The sequence below is a fragment of the Microtus ochrogaster genome, linkage group LG10 (genome assembly GCF_000317375.1).
Source record: "Microtus ochrogaster isolate Prairie Vole_2 linkage group LG10, MicOch1.0, whole genome shotgun sequence".
In the NCBI taxonomy this organism is placed as follows: Eukaryota; Metazoa; Chordata; class Mammalia; order Rodentia; family Cricetidae; genus Microtus; species Microtus ochrogaster.
In genome coordinates, this window is record NC_022035.1 from 5,984,988 (window position 1) to 5,998,825 (window position 13,838).

The following is a 13,838-nucleotide window of genomic DNA, read 5'->3' on the forward strand; positions in this document are numbered from 1 at the left end:
TTATTTTCTTCCTACATTTTTACATTCCTTTTTATTATAGTTCAAACATGAAACACTGTCATTTTTCTCCTAATAAGTTCATATGGTTGGGACTATCAGTCACAGTTACAATATATATTTAGCTCAATTTCTAGCAAGATTACTGCCATCATATTCTCAGGGAGTAATACAATCATTGGCACATACATGCTCATTAAATTTCTTTAATTAAAAGACAATAGTAAAATAAGCCTCAGATTTTCAAGACATAGATGACTTTCTCTTAAGTTGGAAAAAATCAAAGAACTTCTGAAGTTCTTTTCTGCAAGAAAAATTGCTGGTAGGGGGTAATGGTAGTGTGAAACATCTTCTGGAGCTGATCCAGGTAAGATATGGAAATGAGAAACTAAGCATAATCAACAGCTGATGTATAAACATTGGCCTTTGTCATCTGATGAAGGAGTGTTACAACTGCCTCTAACTCTCATTCAAAATATCAGCTGGAGGCTACTCTGGATCTTAAATACTGTTCAGTTCTTTCTTGGTTGTTTATTGGCTTCAGATATTCTGAGTGGGACAGGTAATTTATCTTTGATTTTACTGGATATTAGGTGATAGGAAAGAATAGAAAACGCACAGTAAAGTATATTTAGTGGTATTTTAAAGAACATTTCTTTTTCTGGTGACCCTTATTCTACCCAATGTCCACTAAGCAGGTTCTAGGAGGATAACAATGTGAATGATATTAAATATTACAGATACTTACCATGAAATGTTGTATTTTTGGATACTTAATAAAACAACAAAAAAATTCACATCCTAAAAATCCTAAGTCATAACTTGAAGGCATATTAAAACTTTTAGCCATGACTGTTTGCAGACTTCTTTACTTCTTCCTCAAGAGCTTCTGCTTGTCTTTTTATGACAGCTGATATTTAAGTTTTTCATGTGTCTCACAGTCATTTATAATCCTGATACCCAAAGCATTAGGCAATAGGAGAGACGATTAGACAAAGAATTTCTTGTCATTTTATTGTAGAGAGAGTAGTCACTGTTGTAATTATTTCAAATTAAAATTTCTAGAGATGAAATTTATGGAAAAGAAATGAATGAAAGATGAGACATTTCATATTTTTGAACAACCAAATAACAGTATATATATATATTATATATATATATAATGAAACACATAAGAGAAGCTTAAATAAATATTAGTTATATTAAACCTAAAGATGGCAAGTAGAAAGACCAAACCCATGATTGTCCAATTAAAGCAGGCCTTATTTAATACTGCTCAGGAAGATGGACACTGACAGGTCCATAACCTGGATATCCCAGAAAAATGGCAGGAGCTATGTTAGACAGGTGCTTATAACAACAAACCCGTGAGGTTACGGACTTCCTATCTTCATCCAGTTGGGGGCAAGCATACTTTCCTGCTTGCATACCTCATGCCTATGTGTTATCAAGGCCATCCTTTGTAGTTGGGGTAGCCAAACCTGTCTGTTGAGGTGAAAATACATGGCTGGTTATTTTACATGACTAATAGATCCCAGCTTCCCAGAAAGTTATCTGTTCTTTGGCAAGTGGGTCTTACAGGATAACTTTAGACTTTACAGTTATAACGCCCAAAGAAATCTCCATATTGCTCCTTTTTCTCCAAAAAGAAATAAAATAAATTTTAAAATGTAAAACTCTATGGGCAAATGGAGAAGTCTGTGAGCAAGAATAATGGTCTTTCCCAAGGAATAGCCTCCAACTGGCTATCCAATACAAAGTAAGCAGCCCTGATGTTATAGCATATAGGTAACATTATACACATTAGGAAAGAAAAAAACCGAAAAGGTATTTATGTATGTAGGAACATCTATAATATCTATAACTACATTAATATAGCATTAATAAGTAGCTATATTAATGTATAGTATAAATGGATGACACATAAATAATCCCTGAAATCACACCTGGTAGTTAGCAGATACTTTTGAATGTACTTTTGAAATAATTAACAATAAGGAGAAATAATCAAAAAATAAAAATTAGTTTTACTATAAGCCAACTTCCCAACCATTATCATATTTGCCAGATTATTCTTAGGACTTTCTCCAGACCAAGTAGTTAGATTTCTAAGGAGTTTCTATTAGTAATTGATTTTAATACTTTATACTATTAAAAAAAAACAGAAGCAGAAGCAGAGAGAGAGAGAGGGGGGGGAGCGGGAGAGAGAGGGGGAAGGAAGGAAGATTTGAATGAAAAGGGAATAAAAATAAAATTATATGTAAATTATGAAAATATTACTTTAACTTTAGAGATGACATAACTGCTAAATTGTGGAGTGATTTTTTTTTAAGCACCTGGGACCTGGGATGGCTTCAGTAGCCCTTCCAGGGACAAAGGCCATGAACTAAGAGAAAGCTAGCGTTCTTCTCTTTTAGCCTTTACATTTTGCTGAAGCTGCTTAAATACTCAAGAATCAAAAGAAGGATGACATGGATTTTCTTTTGTAGGGAGGGATGGTTTAAGAGGAACCTTGAATGGGACTTAGCTGCCTTGTGTCAAGGCCACGGTACAGGCGTCACTAATTATTTATATCCTGCTGTTAAACATGAAACAGGCTTCGCTGGCCTTACACCAGCTGCAGTCTCGCCACATGTGCGGCACCGTGAACTTTATGTGGGAGCTCTCCTGAAGAGCTTGCTGGGGCAAGGGGCACTACAAGCAGGTAGAATCATTGTCAGAAGAGCCTTCTGAAGAGGCCTGGTGCACAGGCAGTAATTAATGCAGGTGGTATTTTAGACAAGGGCGCTAATGAGCTTTGATATGCATGCAGGTGAGGGAGTGCTGAATCAGTAGAGCCATTAATGAACCTATGACAGCCTAATTAGCTACAATTTAAAATCTATGGAATCTAATCAGAGGAGCTGAACACTGCTGCAAATCTGTGTATGAATGAGTCTTTCTAAATACTCCAATCTGTTGCTTAGCCACTGATTGATAGTAATTGCTTTTTTTCCCTCTATTGTGTATAGGAAAATGCCCAATTTTGCTCTGATAGGGGAGGACACAACATTGAAGTTAAATGCCTAAGATGTTTTAGCTGCTTAAGTTTAATCAGTAGATGTTTAAAAAAATTTAACACAAAATTAATTTTCAACTCTGAATATAGATGATTTAAAATATATTACCAACTTTTTTATATATTGAGTTGGCAAAGATAGTATAGCTGTTAATCAACTCCAAAGGCATCCCTGGGGAGTAAGCAAAGGTGCTGTAACACACAAACACATAAAATACATGTATTAATCCACGGTGTTTAAAAAGGTTTTATTTATGCTGGTTATCAGAAATAACAGGGCACGCACTACAGGTTTACTGAATACATTAAGTAAAAATAGTTTTCTGAGGTTAACACAATCTTTCCAAGTGCCTGAACGGAATACTCCATCTGGAGATGAGACAGGTTTTATGAAGGTGTGCGGGGATCCTATTTTGTAGTGCCATTTGATAATAACTGACGCATAAAAGGTACAAGCAGTTTTTCTCCTTTGGCATTTCACCTTTATACAGCACAATTCATCTGAGAATCTTAAAGAACTCTGCAGGTTATGATTTATACAGTCTTCTAACACCTCTGCAAGACAGGTCACTATGTCTACCCTCTTTTTACAGTCAGCTCAACTGAGCTCCATTTGTTGAAGGTCACAAGGGAGCCCTGGAAGAACTATAAGAAGAAAAGGCAAAAGCCCAGAGTACCTGTCCATACCTTTCCTGGTTGATAAATGCTGCGTACATTTCGCGATTCTGACTTTTAACGGAAAAAATAAAAGGAAATCAAATTTGTGTATCTACGTATCTAATTTTTGGACATAAGTAGAAAAGACATCCCTGTGAGATGCAAATATTTGAATTGTGAGTTATTTTTTTTAAAAGGTGGTTCTTGGTGTTTGATCTGTTGTGTGCATTACATTGGTTTAAAATCAAGGGAAAGGAAGTACAGCATCTCTTTACCGCTGTCAGGAGAAATCATTAAAACGAGTTTGTGTTAGACTAAGACTGAAACTTACAGATGAAAACAGAAAAATCCTTTGTAGATAGATTGCCAAAGTAAGGAATGAAAAGAGCAAGCACATAAGGAAGGGAGGAAGGGATCGCGGAAAGAAGTGAGGGAAGGAGAAAGGCAGAAAGGAAGGAAGGGGTGAGAAAGAAAAGATGGAAGTGTAGTAATAGGAGCGGCAGGGCTGTGTCCCCAGCACCGAGCTGCCTGCAAGGCTAGCTTTACCCGAAATAATTACACGGACACCGTATTCTTTCAATCACTGCTTGACTCTTTAGCTCCAGCCCTTTTCTCGGCTAACTCTCGCACCTGGACTAGCCCATTTCTAATCATATGTGTGTAGCACCCCAAGGTGCGCTTACCGGGAAGATTCTAGCGTACGTCCATCCTGGGTCGGAGCTTCATCGCGTGTGCCTCAGAGAGCAGAGCTCTCGCCTCTGCCCGCAAGAGTGGAGCATCGTGTCTCTCTGAGGCCTCTGCCCCCGAGAGTGACCTCACTTCCTCTTCCGCCCAGCATTCTGCTCCTCCCACCTACGTTCTAACCTATCAGGTCAAGCAGCTTCTTTATTAAATCAACCAATGACCTTCCTCCATCATGGAAGGATGAAAGGGAAAACTGTTGGGAGTCAGAGTGGAAGGGGTGTGCAAAAAAGAATGCAGAGCTCCTGTAGACACGGCTACTAAATGGAGGCTGCAGGCAGAGAAAGATGTACAGCCCCTTAAATGCATTATTTAATGGAAACATTTGCGATCCAGAGAAAAACAAGAATGCAGACAACCTAGACTATATACCAAAATATTTCAGTTGACCTGCTTGAATGTATATGTTCCTTACTAGTTAATGCGTGTTCCCCAGTGGCGATTTCAAGAAATCTGATTTTTAAAGGATAGTCTCTTACCTATTGTATAATTTTTTTTTAAATTTGGTATTATTCTTTCATCTTGGCATTTCTGATAAGAACAGGTGTAGCATTTGAACTTATTTGTTTAATATAAGATCTGTTCTCTATACGAGGATAATATATCAATCGGAGTTTTTGATCTAGGAAATTGATAGGAGGTCACTATGTCCACTCGGGTCATTGACCCGGTTTTGCAGTTATTCCAAGAGTTGTGCAACCCTGTGGGGGAATGAGACCAGATGAACCTGAAAGTAAGTGTTTAAAACTGTTTAGCCAAAGTAAGAGAGATCTTAATTAAGGGTCACTTTCAGGCGTGCTTTGCTATTTTCTCCTTGGCAGATTTATTGATTCCATTAAGAATGTAATTCCATTATACCAAACATTATGTATTAGGTTTAAAAATTCCACCTATAATGTATTAATTTTTAAAGTTATTTCTTGTATTTTTTGAGATTATAATATAATCACATAATTCCCACTTTGATTTACTCCTTCTAAACTCTCTTATACATTTCTCTTTGGTCTCTTTCAAATTCATGACAAATATATATATATATATATATGTAATATATATGTTTGCATATATACATTCATATATATATACATTCCTAAATATATAAATTAAACCTATTCAGTTTGTATACACACTCTTCTTTGAGGCCAATAATTCTCATAACAATAGTAGATACCTGATATTCTGTCTGGACTTGATATGTACATGGCCACAGACTCCTTGCATACACCACACATATGCTTCTATCTCCTACGGTTGGGAAAGCTGCTGGCCCTCATCTCCACGGTTAACTACATGTATATGTTCATACACACTCTCTAAGAAACATGTAATTAAAAATAACAAAAGAAATCTTTAAAACATTAACAATCAATTTAGCAATGTTACTTGTTTCATACACTTTCTCTAACACACATGTAATTAAAAATAACTGAAGGAAATCTTTCAAAAATTAGCAATCAAGGTAACAATAGTACTTGTTTGAAGTAAATGTGATTAAGTCAAAAGCAAGAGCAGAAAATACTATCACAAGAAACAGAATATTAGATATAGAGTCAAAATGAAAGGTGGATAATAATATAGAAAACAAAACAGGATCCATCATCCTTTCCTCACTATTGTTGAGGTATTTGGCACATTATAAATATTTATTGTCTATGTTTTGAACAGTGATTCATCCTTTCAAATACATTAAATATCAAAATATGTAAAATGGCATACTTTAAGAAAACAATGAGCATTTTTATGGAATGTGCTTTGTGAGTAGAACAAATTTCTAAATCTATAATTTTGACACATAGGACTGTAAAGTTATTTTGTTGGTGTTTTAACAAATAAAGCTTACATGAAGATCAGAGTGTGGAGCTACGCCTGTAAAGTCCAGGGAGTGGTAGCACAAACTTTTAATCCCAGGATTCAGTAGACAGAGGCAGAGGGATCTCTGTTAGTTCAAGACCACCCTGGGCTACATGAGATTGAATCTGTCTAAAAGAGAAACAGAGCTCACATAAAGCTGATCCCAGAAGTTAGAATTCCACACCTTTAATATTGCACTAGAGAAGTGGAGATTTAGTTTGAGGATTCAGTAGAGATAAAAGGAGGTCTCCATAGTGACTGGCTGCTCTGCTTCTCTCATTTCTCTGCTTGTACTTTCTGATATCTGACTCTGGGTTTTATTTAGACTTTATTGCACCATAGATCTATCTAGGAAATTCAAATGCTTTCTTGCTTTACTACTGCTCAAGAACAGTTGCTCGTATCTTCCAATAATTGCACTTGTCAAAACTTCAATAAAAGGCATGAAAGAAAAGTGTAAATGTCAAACCTCCTATTCTAACATGAAGTCAAAAGAATTCTAAAGTCTTCATCAGTTAAAGAAGTAATAATTTCAGTGACAAAATCAAAATCAAAATGGTGAAATACATTCATTTACAAAAAGTAAATGGCTTACATGAAAATTTTATATCCTATTATCCAGTTTCAAAATTTGGACATTGTGAAAATTTAGTAGGCTGGGGTAGAGCTCAGAGAAACTGCAATTGAATTCCCAGCACTATGTAAGATGTTATATGCTTCAGTAGTCAGTAACCCAAATGGGAGAGGTACGGGGCCAAAGATAGTTTCTAGGATGTCAGTTCAGCCAAAAGAGTGAGCTCCATTAAGTTTTCTAATTTTGTGAGCTCCATTAAGTTTTCCAATTTTGTGGAGTACGGGTTTTCAAAATACAACCTAATGATTGTCTGGATTTCCTCTGTGTCTGTTGTTATGTCTCCCTTTTCATTTCTAATTTTGTTAATTTGGATATTTTCTCTCCTCCTTTTGTTTAGTTTGGATAAAGTTTTGTCTGCAGTGATATTGGCTGGTAACAGCTCACTACTCTCCTTTGTGTATAAGTAAGGGCAAGGACAATACATTTCATGCTCATGCTAGCTTTTCTCATTCTTCATGATCCTTCTTGAAGTGAGGATCAAGAAGGAACTAACCTTGTAGAGAGCTTTTGTTTTGTTATGGATATTTGAGACAGGCTCTCCTTGGGTATCTCTTACTATCCCGGAACTTACTGCTCAAAACAGATAGGCAAATCTCCTGCATCAGATTCCTATGATTGCAAGTCCGATAAAACCAACATCAGTTTTGTGTTACTAATTCTAAGAAAATTTGATTCTATAAAGGCTTCAATTCAAAGTGCTTTGTCATATATCATTTGTTTTCTCAAATTTTATAATTTAAAATAGATGTGTTTATATTCATATGGAGACATTTGTTGAAAGCAAAAACTGAGGAATTAAAGTCTAAGACAAAGTGGATAAAAACTGGCCATGGATATCAACTAAATACTTGACCAAGTTTTTCTGTCTTTACAGGAGCTTGTTAACATCCGCATTTTTCTTAAATAGAGTTGATTATTCAAGTGAAACAAACACCCAGTTGATTTTACTAACAAGTAATGTCATCTTAATTTACTGGTGAATGTCATGGGAAAGTATACCTAAAATTTTTAGTTGATTCAGCATTCTAACATGAACTATCAATCTGTATACCAGACTTAGAGAAAATATGCTGAAAAAAATCATTTCTTCCAAATTACTGAGGTGAGCTATCATAGACACCAAAGTTTGATTAGACATAACTAGGTTTTTAAAGCCTCAGCACTTTTGCCTAACTAAAAAACAAAAACAGAAAACAAAACTAAAAAAAAAATAAAATAGGAAGCTCAAGACATGCCAGACTGCTGCTATATGGGCTTTCTTTCCTTTTTTTATTTTTGCTTTGCTTGGATGTGAAGATATCCTGTGAGTGAGTGTCTCATACTGAGGAGTCAGCACTGCTGCCGCCGTTGAAAGAGCTATATTGAGCACTTTATTATGCTCATCTGAAAAGCAGAATCAGTGATTATGAACAACTTACAGGACAGCTGAAAGCAGTTAAATCATTTACTTGTAATACTCCCAAGATCTTAAAATGCTCCAATATATAAAACACATTCAGACGCTGCAGCTCTTTTACACTCAGACAACCCTTTGGAATCTGTAGGAGCTTTTAATTTCATCCCTTTTCTCCCTATTCTGTTGAAAGACAAAAGTTTCTACAAGTAGACAGTTTCCTGTCTTTCTCTTGAACTAGAGGTTTAAACTCATAGACTTTTAAATGCAGGCAAAACAAGCAGCATTTAGCAGAAGATTTTCCTCTATTGACACTGCCTATTCTGAATTTGGAAAGACCCATCTATGCAGAAGTTCTTGAGCAACATGTTCCAATTCTAATCAGGTCATTTATTAATGCTCTGATCAGGAAATTAATGATCAAGATTGACTTAGGTTCAGCACTGAAAAAGGAGAACATAATACCCTAATGTCCTTTAGCACTGCCCTGGTCAAAGGGCAGATAGAATAGAAATGATTTGACTGCTAGCAAAAGTTTCCAGGATTAGATGGTGAAAGAGTACCTAATTTATAGGACTCCCATACCTTAGCACAACTAATGCCATGATGGAAGTAACATTCAGGCTTTGGAATACAGCTCATAGATGGCAACTCCAGCCAAAATAAGATCAGAGAACAAAGATATCAAAGTATCTCTACATATTTCTACAAGTCCCTAATGTACTAACCTTGCTTTTTGGTTTTTGTAGTTCCACTTCTGGATAACTATTTATGTTTGTAAACTGAGATATATCTACCTAGAATATGGGTTTTTTTGTGTGTTTAAAATCCCACTCTGAGAAAAATTCGGCGTTGTATAAGATCCTAAACACTCAGTGTAGTTGCTGGCATGTTAATAAAGACTTTGTATTGGCTTAAACCCAATAGAAATACCAAATTGTCTTCTAACATATATACTTCAGAACATTTCCTTGACTGAGGCAGCATATATAAGATCTGTTCAAATTCAAGGCAGACAAAATCTGAACACTGGAGGGGAGGTATGTAAAAAGTCCCACTACTGGCAAATGGTAACTTCTGAGAGAGGGAGAATCAGGCTTTTCTTTAAGAGTGTGGCTCCTTGTTGTTTGATTATTCATTGAGTATATAACCACAAACTCAATAGTATATGGATTAGCACAAATTGGACTTGGTAACTTTATAGAAGAAAAAGGAGGAGGATAAGGAAGAGGAAGAGAACAAAGAAGAAAAAGACACAAAATTGGCTGGGAAGGAACTGGATGGAATTGTGAAACGGGGTAAATAATATCAAATGCATTGCATGAAATTCTCATAGAACTAATAATAAATAAAAGAACAAATTTACAGTATGACCACTGGTTTCCTTAAAAAAAATGCAGTAAATAAAAACAGATTCTCTAGAAAACCTTGCATTTTCAATATATTTCCCTAGGCTTGTCTTTCACTTTTTCTCAAATGATTATTTCAGGAATTCTACTAGGTGATCAAAACTATATTCTCTATCCAGCACATTCTATATACCATCCATACATAAAAATACATTTAAACAGATACTTATTTTCAATCAATAAATTAACCTTCATTTTGCCTTGGAGTATAGAAATATTACTTTACACTCTTGTCTTTGTATTTCTACAATTATCATCCTTAATATAATATATAGTTTTTATCTTGATTTCAAATTAAGTGCTATAATTTTTCTTCTTCAAAAACATCTTTCAAAAAATTACTTATTAACCTATTTATTTTTTATAGTTTAACTTTGAAAAAAATCATAAATTGTAACAGTCTCATACCCAGCTTTGGAGCAAAACACTTGAGGCAAGCCTTCCGAGCCCCTTGCCTCTATCTCCTGTGAATCCCACAGATCTTCCCCTTCTAACCTCCCCCCACCACTTGTGACTGTATCCCAGCCTCCAGCTGCCTGTAGTTCCTCTCTTTTCTTTCTGTGCCCTGCCACTCTTTGCAAGAGAACACATGCTGCAGTCTTCCTTTCCTCTCCGTCGGCATTCCTTATGAATCCCACTGACCTTTTGCTATTAGCCTCCCTTTCTCCTTTGTTGCTTTATCCTAGCCCTCAACTTGGACTCACTACTAACACAGAGACTATTTCTGCTGTGAAAGCAGGGTGGGCAATCTTTAGATCTTCACCTTTTCTTTCTCTAGCTCCAACCCACTAGACGTATACCAAGTGCTAAAGCAAACACTGTGTGTTCATCTCTCTTCACTGTGCTCCTCCATTCCAAGGAGACAAAAAAAAAAATCATATCCTTGTTGAACACTCTTCTCTGCTTCTTCCTGCGATTCCCCTCAGATCCCAAGTTAACCCTGTTCCTAAGTGTCAGCTCCCAATACCCGGGAATATAATTTACCTGGAATGTGGAATACTAAGCAGCCAAAATTTTCAATTCCAACAATATTTACCTACCAAGCAACACACAGGCATTACCCTCTCAAAAAAAAAAATCCCAGAGAGTAAACAGAAACCAAAGAACAAAACTCACAAATACAGAAATTAGCACATAGGCTGTAATCAACCCATTTCAGAAACATAAATGGTGGTGCAAAGACAGGAAATAACAGCCAGAGAAGTATGACTCTACTAAAGCTAGGTATTCTACCACAGCATGCCCCAAATGTGCCAACGTAGCTGAAGATCAAGAAAAAGACTTTAAAAACACCTGAATGATGGTGATAGAGGAAATTAATTAATCCTTTAAAAATGCAAGAAAACACCAACAAGGTCTATAGGGAAATGAATAAAACCACTCAAGACAATAAAATGTAAATAGAATCAATAAAAATCCAAACTGAAGGAATTCTGAAAATAAAAATTTGGGAAAAAAATGAAAACAGGAGCTACAGAGGCCATCTCTAAAAACAAAACAGAAGAGATGGAAGAATCTCAGACATTGTATATATGATAGAAGAAATGTATGTATCAGTCTAAAAACATTATATCTAAAAATTTCCTGACACAAAGCAAACAGGAAATCTAGGACATAATGAACCTAAGAATACTAGGGATAGAGGAAAAAGAAGAGATCAGGCTAGAGAGCCTCAAATTGTTTTCAATAACAATCATGAAGGAATATTTTCTAACACGAAGAAAGCAATTCCTATAAAGGTAAAAGAAATATACAGAACACCAAATACATTTAACCAGAAAAGAAACTCCTGGTCACCTAAGAAGCAAACAGTAAAAATATTAAAAGCTGTAAGGGAAGAAGACCAAATAACAAATAATTGTAGACCAAATAAAAATGCCACCAGACATCTCAGTGGAGAACCTAAAAGCCAGATGGGTTTGGGGAGATAAGTTTCAGACTTCAATACACCAGAAATGCCTGTCCAAAGTACTATGCCCATAAGATCACAATAGAAGGGTATTAAAAGATATTCCGCAATCAAGTCAAATTTAAACCGTACCTATCTCTAAACTCAGTCTTTAATAAAGTGCTAGAAAGAAAATTTCAAAATAAGGAGGTTAACTGCATTCACAAAAGCACAGGGAATAAACAACATCATACTGACTGGAAAATCCAAAATAATAGGGAAATACACACACACACACAAACACCAATACCATCATCACCAAAATAATGGGAAAAAACAATGATAGGTCATTGATACCTCTCAATATCAATGGTCTCAATTTCCCAATAAAAAGACACAGACTAACAAAATGAATGTAAAAATAGAATCCATTCCATTGCTAGTACAATAAATATATCTCACCATCAAGGATAGACATTACCTCATGGTGAAGGGCATGAAGAAATATTGTAACTAAATTGACTGAACAAGCAAGCTGATATACCCATTTTAATATCTAACAACATAAACATCAAATCAAATTCAATCAATAGAAATAGGAAAGGTAAGTACATACCTTAATAAAATGAGAAATCAAACAATATGACATTTTAGTTCTTAATATTTATGCCCTAAACAAGGGAATCCAAGTTTGTAAAAGAAATGCTATTACATATTACATCATATACTGATTCTCTCACATTGGTAATGGGAAACTTTAATACCTATCTTGCACATTTGGGCAGATTATTCAGACAAAAAAAATGAACAGAGAAATGTTGAACATAACAGATGCTATAAACCAAATAGACATGAGATATTTACAGGCTATTTCACTCAAACATAGAATAATACAATTTTTGAGAAAGTCTATTCAAAATTGACATCATACTTGGATACCAAGTAAGTCTCTATGGCTAGAAGAAGATTAAAATAACTCTTTGTATCTTATAAGACCACCATAACCTAAAGCTGGATAGCAATAATAGAAACAAGAGAAATATTACAAACTCATAAGAACTGAATAAGTCTGTAGAGAAGGAAAAAATAGGTCAAGACAGAAATAAAGAAAAAATAAATATTTTTAGAAGTCAATAAAAGTGAATACAGAGCATATCCAAATATATAGGAGATTATGAAAACAATGTTTAGAAGATCGTTCATAACACTAAATGCCTTCATAAAAAAAGTTGAAGAGGTTGAACACTAGCAATTTAACAGCACACCTCAAAGATCAAGAGAAAAGAGAAGTAATCATACCCAAGAGCCCTAAATGTCAATAAATAATGAAACGTGCGGCTGAAATCAATAAAATAGGAACAAAAACAAAGTAAAGAATCAATGAAACAAGATTCTTTGAGAAAACTGACTTGTTACACAACACTTATCCAAACTAGCTAAAAGACAGAATAAGAATATTCAAATTAGAAATGAAATCAGAAATTAAAAAGGAACATAAATACAAAAGTAGGTGGAGTTTTTGTGCCCTTCTATCAGTTCTGTCCCACCAGTCAGTTCCATACTCGGCCAATAGCTTAGGTTTATTGCTAATGAGCTCTTACATCTTAAATTAACCCATATATATATATATTTTTTTTTTTTTTACCTTTGCTCTACCACATGGCAGTACCTTTGTTCAGCATGGCTCATTCCTCTCTTGCTTCCTCCGCGTCTGGCTGACAACTCGGAATGACACAACCCTCCTTCTTCCCAGTATCCTCTCTGCCATGAAAATTCTGCCTAATTGCCGCGCAGCGGTGGCGCAGCCTTTAATCCCAGCACTCGGGAGGCAGAGGCAGGTGGATCTCTGTGAGTCTGAGACCAGCCTGGTCTAAAAGAGCTAGTTCCAGGACAGGCTCCAAAACCACAGAGAAACCCTGTCTCGAAAAACCAAAAGTAAAAAAAAAAGAAAAGAAAAGAAAATTCTGCCTACACATTGACCATTCAGCTTTTTATTAAACCAAATTGAGTGTCAAATATTCATACTGTTCAAAAGGATTATTCCACAACATACAGACACTGACTAAATCCAGAGAGTCATAAGGATATATTGCAAAACCTATACTTCATCAAATTAAAGTTTCTAAAGGAAATTAACAAATTTCTTGATATATACCATTTACCAAAGTTGAGTCATGATCAGATAAATGGTTTACATGCCCCGTGTAATG

At 35.4% G+C, this 13,838-nt stretch overlaps 1 non-coding gene across 1 annotated transcript; it reads left to right on the forward strand.

Annotated features, from left to right (window-relative positions):
- The first annotated feature begins 4,967 nt into the window (after positions 1-4,967).
- LOC113457936 lies at positions 4,968-5,157 on the forward strand. The gene has a single exon (XR_003378404.1). It is a non-coding gene; the product is annotated as a U2 spliceosomal RNA (small nuclear RNA).
- Positions 5,158-13,838: the final 8,681 nt, after the last annotated feature.